This window comes from Cetorhinus maximus, chromosome 28 (assembly GCF_964194155.1).
Source record: "Cetorhinus maximus chromosome 28, sCetMax3.hap1.1, whole genome shotgun sequence".
Taxonomy (NCBI): Eukaryota; Metazoa; Chordata; class Chondrichthyes; order Lamniformes; family Cetorhinidae; genus Cetorhinus; species Cetorhinus maximus.
In genome coordinates this window covers 4,749,661-4,769,792 of record NC_135906.1, presented here as the reverse complement: position 1 = coordinate 4,769,792, position 20,132 = coordinate 4,749,661, and the positions used below count along the sequence as shown (strand labels likewise).

Genomic DNA, 20,132 nt, shown 5'->3' with positions numbered 1-20,132 from the left:
GCTCCCCAAGCACATCCGCCACACCCACTCTCTGAACCAGACACCAGCGCAGATACCAGCACCTCGGTGGGCATCAGTTCGGCAGATAGTATCTCAGTGCACATTGGTGAAGGCACTTCACACTCGCTTGAGGTGTAGGCAGAGGCAGAGAGTGCTCAGGGCTGATGATGAGTCTCTGGAGTTGTCCATTAGGCGACAGATGCTGGATGTCCAACGGGATGTGCGGGAGGATCTGGCGGAGATACACGAGGGTATTCGTGCCATGGTCTCCAGTATGGAGGAGTCCCTGTGGAGCATCAGCACTGTGTTGACCCTCATGGCCGAACGCACTTCCTCCTCCATTGAGAGAGTGGCGACTCTCATGGAGAGGCTGCTCCAGGGACAGAATCAGGGGTTCCTGGGGTTGCGCTCAGGCCTGCAAGCCCTCACACAGACGCTAACCTCAAGTGGGAAGTGGATGGGGCACCCAGTATCCCAGCTAGCTGCCCATCCATCAGCAGCAAGCAGGGAGGTGCACAGCGACCTCACGTTGGATCACGACCTTCTTGTTGTCTCTGCGGGCTCCTCTCAGGGCGCTCTGGATGATGGCAGCAGCTCCTCCATCCCTCTGCCAGTGACTGTCACATTTGATGAGGCTGCGATGACTGGGACGATGCCAGCCGTGGCACTGGCCGCTCCCTCCCAGGCGGGGCCAGCACAGGCTCCACTGGCCAGAGGATGACACCAAGATCATCAAGGCCAACAGGACAGCAGAGTCAGCAGGCTGTCTCCAATGTCGGTGCCAGTGAGGGGAGAGCACCCGTAAACGCAAGTTTAAAGCACCTTAAGAACAAGAGGGACTGGTCACCGGTCATCTATTGTTCCCTGTTTTGTTTATCTTGTTTTAATGGTGTGACCACCAACAGCGGATATTGTTCCCTTCAATACTATGTGACTTCCAACATTAAATTATATTTGCTTTTGTGTTATTGGCGTGTGTCTGTTTCATTTATTTTGTAGGTGCAGGGTACGCCGGTATGTAATGCTGGATGTGGGTGGCTCAAAACTTTATTGCACAGGCACTGAGTGTATCTTGGGGCCCAAGGAAAGGGTGATTTCTGTGATCCAGGATGGAGGTGGCAGCCCTGGCATGAGGTGGTAGTTCTTATTTGGCAGCCTAGCTGAAGGAGCGTTGGATCAAGGCATCCCTGCCTCCATAGACGTTACTGAGTCTCCCTCCACACCCTCAGCGTTTTCCTCACTGTGCTCCTCTTCGGACTCACTCCGGGATTCATCATCTGTGGCCTATGGAGCTGTGTCAAGATCCTCTTCCTCCAGTGGGTCCCCCTTTGCCATTGCCAGATTGTGGAGAGCGTAGCATGCAAGCACTATCAGTGACACCCGCTCTGGGGGGTTATTGTAGTGCTCCCCCGAACGGTCCAGGCATCGGAAGCGCATCTTCTGAAGTCTTTTGGTCCTCTCTTACCACCCCCCTTTGGAGGCTTGGCTCCTGTTGTATTGCTGCTCTTGGATGACGGAGAGGCATCATGAGCCACCTTTTCAGGGGATAGCACTAGTCTCCCAGGAGCCATCAATCCAGATGGGCTGTAGCACTGAATAGCCTTGACGCCTGGGAGTGTCTCAGGATGTAAGTGACATGGGGTCTGCCTGGGTACCTTGCATAGACTTGCAGAATCTGCATCCTATGGTCACACACTATCTGCACGTTCATGGAGGGGAATCCCTTCCTGTTGACGAAGGCATCCGGCTTACCCACTTGCACCCAGGATGGGAGGGCATCCCAGTAATCGCTGCAAAGCCTCTGGCTCGCTCAGCCTGGCTGGCCTCGTCTTACGGAAATGAGTGAAGTCAATACCCGCCTGAACAGAGCTTCTGTCACCAGCTTGACACAACTGTGGACAGCTGATTGGGAGGCTCCACACAGATGCTCCACTGAGCCCTGGAAAGAGCCAGAGGCATAGACATTGAAGGCCACAGTGACCTTCAGAGCCACTGGCATGAAGTGTCCATCCACGCAGTCGGAGGTCATCTCAGGCCCGATCATCTGACAAATGGAGGTCACAGTCTCGCTGGAACGATGGAGCCACCTTCAGCATTGCACCTCAGACATATTGAAGTAGCTACATCACTGCCTGTAAACCCTGGCAGCAGGATAGTGGCATCTTCTGCGGCCCCTTGTGCCTTGGACTACCTGCTGGCCCTGCGCCCCTTGTGCCTGCAACTCTCCTCCCGCAGGTCACTCCCCTGGACCTGCATTGGGACACTTGGCCTCCTCCCCCTTCTGCCCCTCCCTCCTCAGAGGAGGTGCCTCCAGCAGAGACCACAAGGCTGTCTGATACCTGGAAGGGTCCACACGATCCGAATCCTCAGGGGGCCTGGAAGACACCAACGAGTCCTGGAATGACGTGTGGAAATGCTCTGAATGAAGCCCCGATCAGAGATTCAGCTGACAAGTACCAATAAGCCACCAGCAGCAAGTTATCTCCAAAACTCCTCACTACTCACATCGACAATGCTGCTGACCCTTCTTACGCCGCACGTGGATGAGGTTTAGCGAATTGTGGGCTGCCCACCTGCCTGTGCAAGGACTGACAAGTCGCACGGGGAACATTCAATCAGCATCAGCTGAGTTGCTAAGGGCCTTAACTGGCCTCTTTATCAATGGCAGGCGCGGCTCCGACTTCTGCGTGGGTCCGCCGAGCGAAATATCGCACGAGTGCGCGATGACACCAGGACACTCGCCCGCCGCCATCGCCCGTCATTTTACACTTGTTCAAGTCGGGCGCACGCCCGCCCAGGTGAAAAGTCTGGCCTATATGTATTTCTGTAGACTGTATGTACCTTCTGTAACTTTGTAATTTCTGTAAGGCAACGTGTCACTCTGTACTTTCACCATTTTTTAAAATTAACTTGTACCAAGCACGGGCAGATAAGAATTCTAGAAGACATCTAGACATCAATTAAACAGTTAAGTTAGTGAGCCTCATACCGCTACCTGCACGTTGGTAGAGGAGAATATTGGCATCTTGAAGATGCGATTCTGAAGCCTCGACAGATCTGGCAGAACGCTCCAGTCCAATCCCCAGAGGGTCTCACAGATCATCGTAGCTCAGTGAATGCGGCCTAACCTGGCACTACAAAGGGGTGAAGACTTATTCGTGGGTGTGGACATCACTGCCTAGACCAGCATCTATTGCCCATCCCTAGTTACCCTTGAGAAGGTGATGGTGAGCTGCCTTCTTGAACTGCTTCAGTCTATGTGGTGTAGGTGCATCCATAGCACTGTTAGGGAGGGAGTTCCAGGGTTTTGACCCAGTGACAGTGAAGGAAAGGTGATATATTTCCCAGTCAGGATGGTGAGGGGCTTGAATGGGAGCTTCCAGGTGGTGGTGATTCCATGTGTCTGCTACCCTTCTCCTTCTAGGTGGTAGCGGTGGTGGGTTTGGAAGGTGCAGTACAAGGAGCCTTGGTGAATTTTTGCAGTGCATCTTGGGGATGGTACACACTGCTGCTACTGTGCATCGGTGGTGGAGGGAGTGAAGGTTTGTGAAAAGTCCAGCTAAACGCGATTAGGGATGGGCAATAAATGTTGGCCGAGCCAGCGACACCCACATCCCATCAATCAAAAAAACAAACACCTCACCCGGAGACTTCAGAGAGGCACAACTGATTTGAGCTGGGCTGCTCCAAAAAGCAGGGACAGAATTGTTATGTGAGCCATCGAATGCTGAAGCCTTTTATCCTCAGGGTGGGGATTTGTAGAAAGTTTAGCTTTAATAATTAGCTTGTAGTTCAGTTATGTTTAGTGATCAACCAATCGAAGTATGTTCATCAATTAACCCAACATGACTTTGCTGAATTGTAGTCAATACAGGACATTAGTGCATCACATGACTAGGCCCTTGTTAAAAGTCAGATCCACACTTGATCGAGTGGACACACCACACGGCCCCAAGCCAGTGCTCTGAAGTCAGTCAATGTTGATTCGATTAGAATGTAGCGTCATTGTGCTTCCTAGCAATTGAAATTCAGATTGCATTTCAAAATTTAAATGAAGAAATTTAAAAGGTTTATTGTGTGAAGTAAAACAACTGCAAGGTTCTAAACAATTAATCAGAACCAGCTTAGTCTTTTTAAACTGGGAGTGTTGTAAATATATAACCATCCTCGTCTCTGTAAATTTAGTGAAGTTCTGTAATCGGTTTTTGTAGCTGTGTAGTTCCTGTGACTTTTATTCTTTATGAACCTGTGATATATTAGTCTATATCTTGTACCTGTACCTTGTTACCTTAAGATAAAAGCAAAAAATTGCAGATGCTGGAAATCCAAAACAAAAACAAAAATACCTGGAGGAACTCAGCAGGTCTGACAGCATCTGCGGAGAGGAGCACAGTTAACGTTTCAAGTCTGTATGACTCTTCACCAGAACTAAGAAAAAATAGAAAAGAAGTGAAATATAAGCTGGTTTAAGGGGAGGTGGGACAGGTAGAGCTGGATAAAGGACCAGTGATAGGTGGAGATTGCCAAAAGATGTCATAGACAAAAGGCCAAAGAGGTGTTCACGGTGGTGATATTAGCTAAGAAATGTGCCAATGGTGACATTAAGGGTAGAAAGCAGGACGAGCAAGGTACAGATAGCCCTAGTGGGGGTGGGGTGGGGGGAAAGGATCGAAATAGGCTAAAAGGTAGAGATAAAACAATGGATGGAAATACATTGAAAAATAATAGAAATAGGTGGGAAAAGAAAAATACATATAAATTACTGGAAAAAGGGGAATCGGAAAGGGGGTGGGGATGGAGGAGAGAGTTCATGATCTAAAGTTGTTGAACTCAATATTCAGTCCGGAAGGCTGTAAAGTACCTGGTCGGAAGATGAGGTGCTGTTCCTCCAGTTTGCGTTGAGCTTCACTGGAACAATGCAGCAAGCCAAGGACGGGCATGAGAGCAGGGTGGAGTGTTGAAATGGCAAGCGACAGGGAGGTCTGGGTCATACTTGCAGACAGGCCGGAGGTGTTCCTCCAAGCTGTCACCCAGTCTGCGTTTGGTCTCTCCCATTGGGAGAAGTGAATGCAGTAGACTAAATTGAGGGAAGTGCAAGTGAAATGCTGCTTCACTTGAAAGGAGTGTATGGGCCCTTGGACGGTGAGGAGAGGGGAAGTAAAGGGACAGGTGTTGCACCTTCTGCGGATGCATGGGAAGGTGCTGTGGGAGGGGGTTGAGGTGTTGGGGCTGATGGAGGAGTGGATCAGGGTGTCTCGGAGGGAACGATCCCTGCGGAATGCCACCGGGGGGGTGAAGGGAAGATGTGTTTGGTGGTGGCATCATGCTGGAGTTGGCGGAAATGGCGGAGGATGATCCTTCGAATGCAGAGGCTGGTGGGGTGACCTCAAGGTAACCTTGTTACCTTAAGTTTAATACAGCAGTAATCTCTATGCACTGATATATGCATTTGTGTAGACTGTTTGTACTTTCTGTAACTTTGTAATTTCTATGACGCTATGTACCAATTTGCACTTTCACTATTTTAAAAATTAATTTGTAACATTTAGGTGAATGAGTCTAAATGTTAATCAGTAGTGTTGGGCACCACACTCTCCTAACATAATCCAAAAATAGAACTCATCATGCACATGGGTTGTACTTTGGAAAGAGTTAAAAGCACCAGCTTTAAGCTGTCAGGCACTATGAATTTGAAGATTGAACTGGGAGCAGTAGACCACAGAACTGATAGAGAAAAGGTGGGGGGAGGGGGAGAGAGAGAGAGGGGGGGAGGGGGAGTGAGAGAGAGGGGTGGAGGGGGAGAGAGAGAGAGAGGGAGAGAGGGGGGAGGGGGAGAGAGACGGGAGAGAGAGAGAGGGGGGAGGGGGAGAGAGAGGGAGAGGGGGAAGGAGGGGGAGAGAGAGGGAGAGAGAGAGGGGGGAGGGGGAGAGAGAGGGAGAAAGAGAGAGAGAGAGGGGGGGAGGGGGAGAGAGAGGGAAAGGGGGAAGGAGGGGGAGAAAGAGAGGGGGGAGGGGGAGAGAGAGGGAGAAAGAGAGGGGGGAGGGGGAGAGAGACGGGAGAGAGAGAGAGCAAGTGAGCCTAGCTTGAATGGAGAAGTAAAAACTGTATTAAGTCAGTAAATTCACTGCCTAATTGGTTAATTCTTATTTTTGGTGCTTAATAAACGTTCCTGAGTTACATTACTAGATTGTGTTCTGTTGCCTGAATGGTTAAAGTCTCAAAAGAACAAACTAATATTGGGTGAGTGGATTTGGAGGTTAAAACCCTGAAAAAACTTAGTGGCCATGTACTGAACAACTCCACACAGACACACACAACAGGAAGAGACCAGCTGAGCTGCTACTTGGATACAAAGCAACAGCAAGATGCCAGAGCTGAGGGAGATCAGTGTAGATCAGGAGGTCTGAGATCATGATGCTGAAAAAATGCAGAGGCTGCTGCAAAGCTTTATGGAGACCACTGAAGGCGGGCGGTGGGGGGGCACGAGACAGTCTGATCAAATACTGCTGAGACAAAAGAATCTGAGGGAGAACGGATACACCATTTTACCCCAAGCTGTACACTGTCATTGCCGAGAAGGGAAACCGTGCGAATCTCCAGCTGCCAGAAGCAGTACTGTGTGGCACAAATTCTCCATGTGTCGAAAAGGATTCTGGTGACAAAGGCATAAGCAGCAGATGAACCAGATGTAGGAGCTGAGGCAAAGCTGACATCCAGTAATCCACAAGCCCAGGTCAGCAATGCTGACGGCAGGCACACAGCTAGCTATCCAGAGGGGAAAGCACCAGTTCCAGAGGGGAACCTAACCCTGACATGATGGCCAGAGTTCCCAAAACAGCAGGCAGGGCCACGATGCGACAGGTTTGGCTCAAAGAAGGGCAGGACTGGGCATTAAATATTCTCGGTGTTTGGGAGAGACAGGAAAGGGGGGAAACGGCCGGGGGTGGATGGGAGCGGCGATATTGGTTAAAGGTGGCTTTACAGTACTGGAAAGAGAGGATGTCCCAGAGGGGTCAAGGACAGGATCTCTCTGGCTAGAGCTAAGGAATGAAAAAGTTGCAATGACATTGATCAGTGTAGTATATAGATCGCCAACTAGTGGAAGGGATGTGGAGAGATAAATTTGCAAAGTAATTTCATAGAGGTGCAAGAATTATAGAGTAATCGTAATGGGGGACTTCAACTATTCAAATTCACACTGGGATAGGAATAGTGCAAAGGGACAAGAGGGGCCAGAGTTCCTGGAATGTGCTTAAGATCATTTTCGGCGGCAGCATCTTTCCAATCCAACCAGAGGGCAGGCACTGCTGGACCTGCTTCTGGGCAATGAGTTGGCCCAAGTGGTCAAATATCACTGGGAGAGCCTCGAGGGGACGGTGATCATTGTATCATAAGGTTTAGATTGCCCATGGAAAAGGACAGAGAACAATCCAGAGCAGGGATAATTAATTGGGGGAAAGACAACTTCGATGAGATGACAATGCACCTGAGTCAAGTGAGTTGGAATCGAATGTTGGCGGAAAAGACAGTGGCTGAACAATGGACCATGTTCAGAGAGAAAGTATTGTAGACCATGTCAAGGTATATTCCCTTGCAGGGAAAGGTCGGACAAATAAATCCAGAACGCCCCTGGATGATGAGAGATGGAGGTGAGGTTGAAATGGAAGGAGTGCACATATGTCAGGTGGAAACTACAATCGACAATCAGGCTAAATATAGAAAGACCAAAAGGGAAGTGAAGAAACTAATAAGAAAAGCAAGGAGAGAGCCTGAAAAGAAGCTTCCAGCGAACATAAAAGGGAATTTCAAGGTCTTCTATCAACATGTATATAAAAAGAAAGGTTGGTAAAAGAAAGGGTAGGGCGGATTAGGGACAACAAACGGGACTTGCACGTGGAGGCTGGAGAAATAGTGGAGGTATTGAACAAGTAACGTCTGTCTTTACAAAGGAAGACGATGCTACCCAGGCCGAGGTGAGAGAGGAGGTAACTGGTACAGTAGAAGAATTTACAATTGATAGGAAGGTGGTGTTGGAAAGGCTATCTTTACTTAAAACAGATAAGGTACCAGGACCGGATGAGATGCATCCGAGTCTTCCAGTCTTCCTTAGACACCGGCGAGGTGCCAGAGGACTGGAGAATTGTGAATGTTACACCCTTGTTCAAAAAGGGTTGCAAGGATAAAGCTGGCAACTACAGACCAGTCAGTTTGACCTCAGTGGTAGGGAAACTTCTGGAAACTATAGTACCGGATAAAATCAATAATCACCTAGACAAGTGCAGGATAATTAAGGAAAGTCAGCATGGCTTCATCAAGGGAAAATCATGTTGAACTAACTTGGAGTTTTGCGGAGGTAACAGAGAAGGCTGATGAAGGAAATGCTGTTGATGTGGTGTATATGGATTTTCAAAAGGCATTTGAGACAGTGCCACACAACAGACTTGTGAGCAAAATTCTAGCTCCTGGAATAAAAGGGAAAGTAGGCACTTGGATAAGAAATTGGTTGAGTGACAGGAAACAGTAGTGATAAATGGTTGTTTTCCAGATTGGAGGAAGGTTTGTAGTGGGGTTCCTCAGGGGTCAGTTGTGGGGCCCTTGCTCTTTCTGATATATATTAATGCTCTAGACTGTGGTTTGCAGGGCACGACTTCAACATTTGCAGTTGATACAAAGATTCAAAATGTTGTCAACTGTGATGAGCATAGTCTTGAACTTCAAAAGGACATCGACGTTGAAGATGCAGAAAATTTGGATTTATTTTAAAGTACTAGCCAGGACCAGCAGCTAAGGCACCAAAGCATACACAAACAGTCGCAGCCTTACATGAAAGCTATAAACTTGTACAAAGGGCTCAGCTGTAAATTTGCAGTTAGGAAATGGGAGACACACGGGCGGGGACACGGGATAACTCAATCAAGAGATGGGGAAGCCCATTTCGCACCGTCTGATAGCAATCTTCAAAAGGACAATGCCCAGTCCCTGCACTGCAATTACTGTACAAGAACACAATTATCAGCCCACCGGGGGGGTCATTGTGCTGTGGCCTTTGTCTAACGAATACCATTAAGTTGTAACTGATAGTAAAAGATATATAAACTGTGCTCATTTCAACCTCGGTGGAGAAGCGCCCGAATTTCCCAGCATTTTCTCCCTGCATGTGTAATAAAGGAACCACTTGAATATTGCATCTGGACTCCGAGTGTTGAAATTTTGTCCCAGAGTATTCCTCGGACCTTTCAATTGGTGCTGCGAGCAGGGCCCGAAGGATGCAGGACACCGACGGGGAAATGGGATGAGTCAGTGTGAATTCATTTTTATTCATACTAAATCCGACTCCGTCCCAATCCAGGAACCGTCAGGCGCCCCACGTATCAGAAACCTGGGCTCCAGGCAATAGTTCAAGGGGTGGTAAGGGTGGGGTAGTTCGCTTGTCTTATAGATTGTTATAATTACATCCGGTATTAGCCGCAAGTAACGAGTTCGGTCAGAAAGGACCCAGGGTAAGAACTGTACCGCTGACAACAACTATACCCCGACCGTCTTACCCAGAGATGGCCAGTGGTGACAAACTCGAGTGGGGACCAGAGGGATCCTTGACACAGCATTGAGCTGACAAAAATAAGAAATCGATAGGCAAAATGAGAAAGAACAATTGGAACCCATTTGACTCACCCGCTGATCAGAGAAAATGGTGGGATAATCAGAAAAAAGACAAAGATGATGAAGCCTGGATCCTAATGTTAAGACAACACGTAGTGTTAAGTAAGAAAGTAAATCGAATGTTGGCCAACAAATCCCAAAATGAAGAGCTGGTCCAGGCAAAAAATCTCATGTCAGTTTCGGCAGCTTTACCACAGCCACCAGTAGCTGCACAATACGCAGATAATGTAGATTGGAACGGGCTGGTGGAACAAGCAGCAGGATATGAGGAACAACGGGAAGCGGGTTGGGAATCACCACCCCCGTAACCCGTGGCCCCAATTAAGATAGAGCATGTGCCCCTGGTGCCCGGACAACCAGGCAGACCAGGCACAGCAGCAAGCTGATTTCCGAGCCTTTAGAGCAGAAATGGCACAAGACTTAGGGCAAGCCCCAGTTAATTGGAATACAGTGACTGGAGTAAAACAAGAAAAGGGCGAGAGTGCCCATGAATATGGCAATCGGAGGTTTGAGGCATATTGTAACTACAGGGTTGTAGGTGCTGCGCTGAACCGAGACGATGTACAGATTATGCAATTGTACAAGGATGGCCTTAGCCTGGCCCACCAGGCAATCCTAAACACCAGGCCTGGGCCCACCAGGCGATCCTAAACACCGGGCCCACCAGGCGATCCTAGACACCGGGCCCACCAGGCGATCCTAGACACCGGGCCCGGGCTAGTAGACAAGAACACATATGATCGAGGAAGATGGGCCACCGGGGTAGATAACCACATAGGGAAAACTAAGATAAAGGTGTCGGCAGTGAGGTTACAGACCCCACTGAAATGGTGGCCACTGCAGCAGCCGTTCCTAAACCCGAGGTGTGCTTTAATTGTAAAAACCCGAACATAAAATATTTACAGTGTTAGATGTAGCCAATGGATTTTGGTCGATACCACTGGACCAGGAATCCCAAGATAAATTCGCTTTCACAGTGGGAGGGAGACGGTGTACATGGGCGAGGCTCCCACAGGGATTCCACAACAGCCCCAACATCTTCCATCGGGTCACGAGTGAGAAGCTGAGTCCGTGCGACGTAGAGTCTAACAACAGTACAATCTTATAATATGCAGATGATATCCTAATAGCGTCAGAATCGGAAAGGGGCCACATCGGAGCTCTCCTCTGATAGTCATAAGGACACTGAAAAATGCTGGATTTAAGATAAACCCCTTTATGAGTTGCTGACCGGGAGGGCGATGCGCTTGCCAGAGGGCAGAGCCACCGGAAGTGAGGATATGGGACCCATCAGAGATAAAATTAAAAACGATATTAAGCAATTGGATGGACAGCTAAAGGAATTACAACAGGAAGTGAAGGACCAACAGGCTATCAGGGATTTAGAAGAGAGGACAAAAGGGGGACCCCCGTCACCACCGGCTGAGGTCGGAGACATGGTGTTTGTTCAAATCACCCCTAGCCAACCAGGTTTTGCCCCAAAATGGACTGGACCGTACGGAATTATTCACGTGCCTGCGTCGATATGAAGGGAAAAGCTAGGTGGAAACACTGGTCGCAACTGAAAAGGTATGATGTAAGTAAGAGAGACTAAATTACCAGGCAGCGGGGGGAAAACGGGCAACGAGCAGTCCGTACTGTGTAGGCCAAGTGGTTTAGGATTCATTCCCGATCTGGAGGACCGGCCATCTGAAAGACAAAAGGGGGAATCCTCAACTACGGGGAGGGTCACCGTGGGCTGTGCACAAGGAGGGACGTAAAGGAGAAAGCTACAGTGTGTGAGAGATTTTTCGCAATTTACCTTCACACCCCAGGAGAACAACAACTGGGGTCACTGTCCCGGGGAGGAAGACTTGGGAATGACAGATACCTGGCATTGGATCTTGAGGGCCAAACACGGAGAGTTGACTGCAACGGCGGACCCCCGGACCGACACCACCCTGCTATCACAGGACACGACGACACCACAGAGACTATCTTGCCCAGACATGACCCCTGGGCCACAGAATGGACTGGTACTGTATACGGACGGTGAACTCTTGTATGATAATGTTAAACATGAAATTGTACAGGTAATTGTGAACCTGGCAGGTATGCGACTGCCAGAGTATTGCAGAAACCAAGCGCCCCTACGAAAACTGTACAAATTACTGAGTAAGGCTGTGATTAATCAGCCGGCCGACGCCACGGGAGCCACTAGATTCAGGGCACCACCAGAAGAGAGAGTTAGTTAACAATGTACTGACAAGGGTGAACACAGGGACTTCCCTGGTAAACTCTCTCGACATTCAAGGAATCAACTCCGAGGTCACGAATCTTAAAGGGATCATGAGGCAGCTTGCTCATAAGAGTAGCGAGGGGTGGTGAAACGGCAGCGGCCCTAGGGGGCAAGAGTGTGGCATCTGTATTGGAAAGCGTACACGTTATAGAGACCCATGCTAAAGCCACCAGCCAATTAATAGAAAGGGAGGAACGACAAGAGGGCAGCACCTAAAAAAGCCAGCTTACGGCCAGTGGCTGATCGGGCAATTAAGACAAAATCTGGGCCAGATCCAAAGTGGGGAGGTACCGGGCTGGATCAACAGTGCCCGGTTGTGGGGGATGGACAAGAACCCAGGCGTCATCGACGCATGTACATTGAAAGGAGTGACCAGGGTGTATGCGGTGATTCAGAAGTGCACCTCAAACCAAATGAACGTGATAGGTATGGGCAATCCCCTCAGTCACAGCAGACACGGGCCCACACCCTCAGTACCAAGTGGAGAACATTGGGTTAATCTGAGACAATGACTCCCTCCGGTACTACCCCATAGATATGCATGCCATATGCAAGAATGAGGGCATACACAGGGAATCACTGAGCGGGTGCAGGAGGAAAGGTAGCCTCACAATTAGCTCCCATCCAGTTGGAACGGGGGGGGGTGCTGGACAAATGCGGGTACAACCGAACGGAGGGCTGTATATTAGAAATTACCCACAGAGAAAACCATCACACCCGCTCAGGATACAAGGGAACCCCGGCTCCCAGTTACTATCAGACACGCGTGAATGATGTACGTCCAACAAAGGGGTCAGGTTTCAGTCAACCCCTCCGACACACTCCACCATGCCCTGGAACACTATGACGAACCTAAGCAGGCCCCAATTCCCAACCTTCCCGAAAGTCTGACAAAGTTGAAAGGTGTCTTACGAAAGGTGAGGAATCAGCATTACGTGTTACAGGCGGTGTGTAAAAGGCTAATCAATGATATGGAAGAGCACTTGAGAGATCCGACATGGTGGGAGCAAGTGTGGGAATGGGGGCTGAATGCGGACATACACCCCTGGATAAGAATAAGCTCTCATATACTCGTCGCAGTGCAGCTAGTGTTAGCATTGTTTAACTCTAATTCTTTCAATGTCTTCTCCAGACAATCCAAAAAGTACCAGGAGACCATGAGTGGCGTACTGAGAGGCTGCGAGGAGACATTTGCGTTACATTATGGGACCAGCAACACTCACACACACACAGATTACACAATCCACACTGACATCACTAAAAATCACAGACGGAATCTCAGTAACAATCCACATGCTTTGCACAGTCTTGTGTTGGGGGTTTAGTGTTTGATATTTCGAACTGCAGTGACATTCCCGACAAGATGAGTTAAAGTTTTAACCTTAACCAGAAAATGGCTGAAACATTGTTTTCCTGGGATGAACACGTCAAAGGACAGGAAGAATCAGAAAGTTGTCCTGCCCTGGGATTAACATATCAATGGACAGGCCTCCTGGGGAGCAGATTGAGAGACATCCCAACATGCCAGGGGTGGAGTCTGCAAACTGCTCATTCAGGATATACCTGGCTAGGAACCCAATCCGAAAACCGCCTCCAGAGTGCGGAGCTAGTCCCCACTCTGGTTTAATGTGCGTGTGTGTTCCCTCTGTCTCAATCTGCTTTATAACTCTTTGACTTGTTTGTATTTGGATGTTGCTGAGTTGTAACTGAGAGTGAATCATTGGCTCTTGCGTTATTTTGTTTGAAAATGTTCTTTGCTCTCTGTTTTAATGGAATTAATTTTCTCCCCCACCCCTCAAAGAATTTTTATTTTGAAACCTGCAATCTGAAGATCCAGACTGGGACAAGGACTCTTCTTCTTCAGGAGTTTCCTGAGACCTTCTCCAAGGCCGTGCCCCATGGGCCCACGTGAGTTTGTGTCCGTTTCTTACCCCGAGATTTCAATTCCTCTCCGGGACCCTGGTTTTCGGTGGCTCCGGTTAACCAGTTCCTGTTGGACTGTGGGCCTGGAGTTTCAAAAAGAAAATCTTGGGGTTAAAGTAGCCCAGCCTTGCAATCTAAAACTTACATGTTAGCCTCCAGTGTGTGAGGAACAGGAGCCCCACAAGAGGAAATGAAAAGTCCTAAAGTGAAGCTGCCTAAAATCTTGTTATAATTCAGGGATAATGCGTGTAATTTGGGCTGCGCGATCATTCTGACGGTTAAACGGGATTCCCGGTGGTCATTTTACTGAGGGTTTAGGTTTCTATCTGCCTTTCTCCAGTTTTCTTTCTGTTTATTTTTTCGCTTTGCGCTATTTAAGCCTTCAAGGAATAATCACAGGTGAATTGATGGACCCACAGCAGGGGAAGTGAGCTGCAGAAGGGGCAGGGAAAGACTTTACACATGGGGAGAGGAGGCAGGAGTTTCAGAAGGTAGGAGTCACACAGGGGGCTGATTAAGGGGGAGATTATACAGAGGAGGTGGGAGGCTGCTGTTCGTTTCGGAGGGGGGTAATTTGAATGAACATGGGGACAGGGTGCTTGTTCATGTTTGAAATAGTGAGGGGTCGCTGCTACATGTTTAAAATGGTGAATGCATATGAGTTAATAGCTGACTGATATGAGTTTGTATTTATACAGACGTCCAGAGAGATAGGGGGTGGGGCGGTGCTGGGAGTGTGGGGACTGTTGTGATGGTGGGTTGGGTGTTAGATGGGGGTTGTTTGAGAGAGATTTTTGAGTGGGCAAACGCGGGGTTAAAAATGGCGCGAGTAATTTGGCGGCCACAAAACAAACGGTCTGGCGAAAATGATGCAGAGATGGAATAATTGCCGGCTGATAATGACAGGGAGGAAAAGAATGGGGGTTGGATAATATTTGCGAGGAGGAAAGAAAAAACTAAATAACCAGTCCAGTATAGATTTTGAAGAGCACACATTGGGGGTTATATATTTCTTTTTTCAGAAAAGGTTGCTGACAGGAAATAGAAGAGAAAATGAAAGATATGATGAAATCTATTTTTTGAATTGTGAATCAGGGGAGAGCGCGAACGCAGTCCCCCACTACCACAAATTTTGCAGTCGAGTATCCCGCATTTGGGGACATCGCAGGCGTTAGCACACCCGAAGTGCAATGGGCTAGCCTCGTCCTGGGAGAACCTTTTTTTTCTTTTTTTTGCAAAAATATACTTTATTCATAAAATATCATCAATCACATTCCAAACCATTTCAATAACAACATTACAAGGGTACAATCCAGGTTAAACTTTTACAAAATGTATCACCAGGTGCATCAGTACAAACAATATTACAATCATTTACAGCCTTTCATTTTGAGCTGTACAGCCCGAGGGGATTTAAACAGTTCCCAGTCCCTCGGTGCGCTGTGGTAGAAAGGTCTTAGACAGCGACCCTTCCCCATTGCGCCTTTGCGGCAGCTGCTCCAAGATTTAGTGCATCCCACAACACGTAGTCCTGGACTTTGGATTGTGCCAGTCCGCAACAATCGGTTGGGGACAACTCTTTGTGCTGGAAGACCAACAAGTTTCGGGCAGACCAAAGCGCCTCTTTCACCGAGTTGATGATCCTCCAGCTGCAGTTGATGTTTGTCTCAGTGTGTGTCCCTGGGAACAGCCCGTAGAGCACAGAGTCCCGTGTCACAGAACTGCTCGGGATGAACCTCAACAGCAACCACTGCATCTCTCTCCAGACTTTCTTTGCAAAGGCACAATCCACAAGGAGGTGAACAACGGTCTCTTCCCCACCACAGCCACCTCGAGGGCAACGTGCAGAGGGGGTGAGACTCCTGACGTGTAGGAAGGATCTGACGGGGAGGGCCTTTCTCACCACCAGCCAAGCTACGTCTTGGTGCTTGTTGGAAAGTTCTGGCGATGAGGCATTCTGCCAAATGACTTTGACAGTCTGCTCGGGGAACCATCCCACAGGGTCCACCCTCTCCTTTTCCCTCAGGGCCTCTAGGACGTTACGTGCTGACCACTGCCTGATGGACTTGTGGTCAAAGGTGTTTTTCTGCATAAATTTTTCCACGAGGGACAGGTGGTAGGGCACGGTCCAACTACTTGGAGCGTTCAGCGGCAGCGTGGCCAGACCCATCCTTCGCAACACCGGGGACAGGTAGAACCTCAGCACGTAGTGACACTTGGTGTTTGCGTACTGAGAGTCTATGCACCGCTTGACGCAGCCACACACAAAGGTGGCCATCAGTATGAGGGCGATGTTGGGCACGGTTTTTCCCCCTTTATCTAGAGGCTTGTACATCGCGTCTCTGCGGACACGATCCATTTTTGACCTCCAGATAAAGCGGAAGATGGCTCGTGTGATCACCACCACGCAGGAGTGTGGAATGGGCCAGACCTGCGCCACGTACAGCAACAGCGAGAGTGCCTCACACCTGATGACCAGGTTCTTACCCGCAATGGAGAGGGAGCGTCGCTCCCACATGCCCAGTTTCCTTTTCACCATAGACACTCGCTCCTTCCAGTTTCTAACGCATGCCCCGGTCCCTCCGAACCATATCCCCAGCACCTTCAGGCCGTCAGCCCTGACAGTGAAGGGGACAAAGGATCGGTCAGCCCACTTCCCAAAGAACATGGCCTCGCTCTTCCCACGATTTACCTCGGCTCCCGAGGCCAGTTCGAACTGGTCGCGGATGTGGATCAGTCTGCGCACCGTCAGCGGATCCGAGCAGAAGACGGCGACATCATCCATGTGCAGGGAGGCTTTGAACTGAGTGCCTCCACTGCCTGGGATCGTCACTCCTCTTATGCCCGGATCCTTCCTGATGGACTCGGCAAAGGGTTCTATGCAACACACGAAAAGAACAGGCGAGAGAAGACAGCCCTGCCTGACTCCAGATTTAATCGGAAAGCTATCTGTTTCCCACCCATTGATCGAGACTGCGCTACTGATGTTAGTGTAGAGCAGTTGGATCCAATTTCGAATTCCCTCCCCAAACCCCAATTTGGAGAGCACATCCACCATGTAGGTGTGCGATATTCTGTCAAAGGCCTTCTCCTGATCCAAGCTGATGAGGCAGGTATCCACACACCTGTCCTGTACATAGGCAATCGTATCCCTGAGCAGCGCGAGGCTGTCCGAGATCTTCCTGCCCGGCACAGTGCAGGTCTGGTCATGGTGGATCACCAATTCCAGAGCGGATTTGACCCGGTTGGCGATGACCTTGGACAGAATCTTATAGTCCACATTCAACAGCGAAATGGGTCGCCAATTTCTAATTTCCTCCCTTCCCCCCTTGTGCTTGTAGATGAGGGTGATGATGCCTTTCCTCATGGATTCTGACATGCTGCCGGCCAGGAGCATACTCTCGTACACTTCTAGCAGGTCCGGGCCCATCCAGTCCCACAGAGCCGAATACAACTCCGCTGGCAAGCCGTCGCTTCCGGGAGTTTTACTCTTCTCGAAGGACTCACGGGCCTTAGTCTGTTCGTCAGGAGTTAGCGGTTTGTCCAGGCTCTCCCATGTACTGTCGTCTAAGACCTCCGTGATGGAGGACAGGAAGGACTGGGAGGCCGTGCTGTCTGTGGGCTTCACGTCATACAATCGGGCATAAAAGGATTTGCTGATCCTCAAAATGTCGGACTGCGATGACTTTAGTGAGCCGTCTTCTTCCTTCAGGCTGCTGATCACAGAGCTCTCTCTGTGTATCTTTTGGAAGAAGAAATGCGAGCACGTCTCATCCTGCTCCACGGAGCGGACTCTGGAACGGAAGATGATCTTGGAGGCCTCCGAGGCAAAGAGCGAGGCTTGCTGGCCCTTCACCTCTTGGAGTTCCTCCTTGACATCGACCCCCATCGACTGCAGCAGGAGCAGATTCTGCAGGTTTTTCTGGAGTCGGGACCTTTCACTCTGTTCCTTTCTAGCTTTCTGGGTGCCTTTGAGGATGAAAAACGTCTTGATGTTTCCCTTGATCGCTTCCCACAACTGTGTCAGGGACTCAAAGAGGGGTTTCACGGTTCTCCAGCCTTTGTAAGACCTCTTGAGCTCCTCGCTGTGCTCTGGGGTCAGCAGTTGCACGTTTAGCTTCCATGCCCCCCTGCCCACCCTCTGGTCTTCCTCCAAGTGACAGTCAACCAGTAGGAGGCAGTGGTCAGAGAACACCGGCTTGACGTCGGTGGATCTGACTGCGAACGCGCGGGACACAAACAGGAAGTCTATCCTGAAACGGATGGACCCGTCTGGCCGCGACCAGGTGTATCTACGCTGCGCTCAAGCGGCCGTACCGGCACAAAATGGGCAGCCGGCCCAGGCGCCAATACACGGACAGAGAGCTATAACGGGGGCTTCCCGGCGCAACTGAGAACCACGTATGTGTCCCTGTCACCTAGCGCAACCATGAAGCTATTGGAAACAAATTACCCCAACTAAAACCTAGACATGGAAATGAGTCGTTTTGGCAAAAATTGAGGGAAATACGGCAATGCCACGATCTCCATAACAGGGACGTTCGCGGGTTAGTCCGGATAAAACTACCTGAGGCGTTTTGGGGACGGCTGCAGCAAGCGTATCAGGACGGAACCTGGTGTAATGATATCGCTGCAGACCAGGGACAGCAGCAAGCTGATTTCCGAGCCTTTAGAGCAGAAATGGCACAAGTCTTAGGGCAAGCCCCAGTTAATTGGAATACAGTGACTGGAGTAAAACAAGAAAAGGGCGAGAGTGCCCATGAATATGGCAATTGGAAGTTTGAGGCATATTGTAACTATGGGGGTGTAGGTGCACTGGAGGTTCACTAGAGCTTTCCCCACCAGGGACTGCAGCGCCACCACGGCCACAAAGATCCTCGCTTTTGAAGTAGTACCAAGATGGGGAATCCCTTTACAGATAGATTCGGATCAAGGAGCGCATTTTACGGACAGTATTATGAAAAGGACGTGTGAGCTGCTCGGAGTAAAACAGAAATTTCACGTACCTTACCATCCACAAAGCTCAGGAATGGAAGAATGTATGAACCGCACGTTAAAAAATGCTATTGCAATGGCAAACACAACAACTGGTGGGGGATGGGTGGATGTGCTCCCCTGCATATTGATGCGACTGAGGGCTACCCCCAACAGGACAACTGGTTTAACCCCTTATGAGTTGCTGACCGGGAGGGCTATGCGCTTGCCAGAGGGCAGAGCCACCGGAAGTGAGGATATGGGACCCATCAGAGATAAAATTAAAAACGATATTAAGCAATTGGATGGACAGCTAAAGGAATTACAACAGGAAGTGAAGGACCAACAGGCTATCAGGGATTTAGAAGAGAGGACAAAAGGGGGACTCCCGTCACCACCGGCTGAGGTCGGAGACATGGTGTTTGTTCATATCACCCCTAGCCAACCAGTTTTTGCCCCAAAATGGACTGGACCGTACGGAATTATTCACGTGCCTGCGTCGGTATGAAGGGAAAAGCTAGGTGGAAACACTGGTCGCAACTGAAAAGGTATGATGTAAGTAAGAGAGACTAAATTACCAGGCAGCGGGGGGAAAACGGGCAACGAGCAGTCCGTACTGTGTAGGCCAAGTGGTTTAGGATTCATTCCCGATCTGGAGGACTGGCCATCTGAAAGACAAAAGGGGGAATCCTCAACTACGGGGAGGGTCACCGTGGGCTGTGCACAAGGAGGGACGTAAAGGAGAAAGCTGCCTCTTATATCCAACCTAAACCCTGGTGATCACCAGCAGTGTGCTTCATTACAGAAATAACAATAACCGGGTAACCTCCACGCCAAGATGGAAAAAAGCTGGGTGTCCATGATCATTACCAGGGCCCTGGCTATCGCAGCCACCGGCATACAGAATGTAAACCGTGAAGCAGTGGCCGGTATGGGCTTATACTACAAGAATGTCAGCGACGGATATTGCGTGAAAGGAGGTGTGAATGTCACAACGGAAAGGTCAATGCTCTTCAAGTGTGGCACCGGGCTTACGCAACTATCCATTGGAATGAGCGATGGTGAGAGCCTAGGGCAGAGCTCGCATTCGGGAACGGAACTCCGATGGAAAAATGAGGGCCCACTATGCTTCCAGATCAGCGATGGTTCGGACGGACCCTGGACATGTGCGAAGGGGGCACAGGTCCAGATACAGTGTGTGAGAGATTTTTCGCAATTTACCTTCACACCCCAGGACAACAACAACTGGGGTCACTGTCCCGGGGAGGAGGACTTGGGAATGACAGATACCTGGCAT

General features: G+C 49.6%; 1 protein-coding gene and 1 pseudogene across 1 annotated transcript in view; both read right to left on the bottom strand.

Annotated features, from left to right (window-relative positions):
• The window catches only part of LOC144668732 (uncharacterized), a 434,727-nt gene that overhangs the window by 394,577 nt on the left and 20,018 nt on the right, over positions 1–20,132 (bottom strand). The gene's annotated exons all lie outside the window — the stretch shown is intronic.
• Positions 14,954–15,105, bottom strand: LOC144669070 (U1 spliceosomal RNA; annotated as a pseudogene).